The sequence below is a fragment of the Vulpes lagopus genome, chromosome 3, assembly GCF_018345385.1.
Source record: "Vulpes lagopus strain Blue_001 chromosome 3, ASM1834538v1, whole genome shotgun sequence".
Lineage (NCBI taxonomy): Eukaryota > Metazoa > Chordata > Mammalia > Carnivora > Canidae > Vulpes > Vulpes lagopus.
Genome location: NC_054826.1, coordinates 71286293 through 71288568, shown reverse-complemented (window position 1 = coordinate 71288568; position 2276 = coordinate 71286293). Strand labels below are relative to the sequence as shown.

General features: G+C 36.7%; 1 pseudogene; it reads left to right on the top strand.

Annotated features, from left to right (window-relative positions):
* Positions 1–1059: 1059 nt before the first annotated feature.
* Positions 1060–1524, top strand: LOC121488101 (annotated as a pseudogene).
* Positions 1525–2276: the final 752 nt, after the last annotated feature.

Sequence of the window (2276 nt, the reverse complement as noted above, 5' to 3'; positions counted from 1 at the left end):
TTTGGAGAAGAATAAACCAGTCACTGCTAGCTCTTTCAGTATTTTTTAATCAGAAAATACCTTACAAATGTATTTCACATTTAGTGCATTTAGAACCTGGGAAAAAAATAATAGAATTATTTCTAACTGATGCCAGCATCATTTTAAGATCTATTAATTTTGTAAACAAACAGATAAATACTGAAGCCCCTGAGTCAAAAGCTGATTACAAAAATGCCATGGGGTTTGGGCATGACTGCATGCCCATTTAATAATCAGGGACAAGAGAAGCTCAAAAAATACCTCAGCACAAGAGTTTTGGAGAAACTAGCTACTTTACACTCCTCACCCTCAATTTTATTATGGCAAAACCTATAACAAAAACATACAAAAGTCATATCCTCCCTATGAATGCCACCGTGTGGATTAAGTAGAAGTCATTAGCTAGTCCAAACACTTAGAATTTTGTTTTTCTTATTAATCTTCAAAGCAACCTAAGGAAACATGAAGAGGAAATTACTATCAGGCTTTGTTTATAAAAATGAAAAGTGTAACAAACCAATATTCTATGCATCAAGTATCTTTATTAGGCATAAATTTTCCTAAGCAAAATCTAAGTTTTTTAGAAATATTCACTATTTAAAAAAAAATTTTTGATTAACTGAAATTAATTTGGAGTTTAAGCCTTTACTCCACCAGAAGAAAGTAATTTAATCTAAGTTAATAGAGTTAATTTTTGTGTATCCAAGGATCCACTCTCACAACATTCCCTTTCCTAGGGATCAAACATACTTTCCTGGGAGGAGTGGATTACAAAGGGGGCATTTATGATCACTACCTATTTGGGCATCAGCTGGGCCATCCAAGTTCTCATCATTTCTCAAAGTAGGATGCCCAGGCAGATCAAAGCTGTGACCTTTGGCCTTAACTACATGGCCACTTTAGATCTTGCATTTTTTCAGCTACTTTGATGCCCATTAGAAGATATGAGAAGTGAATGTGACATCAAAAACTAATATTTAGTACTTCTCATGTTGGTGCTACACATAGAGTTGCCACTGGAGCAGCTGGAGGAGAACCATGGCCAACAGTGAAGGCACGCACCTTCATTGCCATCAAGCCTGATGAGGTCCAGCACAGCTTCATGGGAGAGATCGTCAAGCCTTTTCAGCACAAGGGAAGAATGAGGTAGAAACCTCATTGCTACAAAGTTAATTTAGTCTTCTAAAGACCTTCTCAAAAAACACGACGTTGATCTGAAGAGCCATCTGTCCTTTGTGAAGGAGGTGCAATCAGGATCTGTGGTTGTTATGGACTGGGAGGGGCTGAATGGGGTGAACACAGGCCGAGTGATGCTCAGTGACTCCTACCCTGTGGACTCTAAGCCTGGGACCATCCATGGGTTCTTTTGTATCCAAGTTGGTGGAAACATTAGCCACAGCAAGGATTTCATGGAAAGTGCAAAGAAGGAGATTGGCTTGTGGTTTCAGCCTGAAGAGCTGGTGGATTACTTAGAGCTCTGCTCAGAACTAGATCTATGAGTGACAAGAAAGCAGACCTCAGCACTTTGCCAGCTCCATTCTCTTTCCTTCTCATGGGGAGGGGGCTAGATTTACTCTAGCAAATCCAGTTACACTTAAGAACTTTCTTATAATCTGGAGGGGAACTCTTGGTGCTGAGAGTGCTCCCTGTACAGTATTATTATGTGCTACTATCTGATTAAAATGTTTCAACCCAAACTAAAAAAAAAAAAAAAAAAAAAAAGGCTACACTCAATACATTTTGTTTTTTGAATTTTTGCAAAGTATGTTCCATTGCTTGGACCAACAATCTTTCTATCTGAAGGAAAACAAACAAAAGGCAAGGAAAATTATTAAGAATGAAAAATGCCTCAATATGTAAAAAGTCTCATTTTTAAATGAAACTGTGAAGTAAATAAAATCAAAGATGAAAACTCTTGTTTTCTAATTTGTAGTTTATTGTACTGAATAAAACTGGCTTCATTGAAATATATACTGCCAGATGTTACCTGAATCCTACTCTTACTTGCCATCTTTTGAATTCATCTATCTAATCTCAATCAAGAATCATCTACCTATGTATATGCACAAATAACTTTATATGTGTAAGACTAACATATGTGAATCACAACCCAGCAGAAGTAGAACACCACAAGTAGCTATCAATAAGTGAGTGTCATTTGAATCCTTCTGCCTTCCCTTGAATATTGACTAAATTTCTCAATTTTGTGCTTATCACTCTTCTGCTTTTAAAAATAGCCTTACTATAAATGAGTG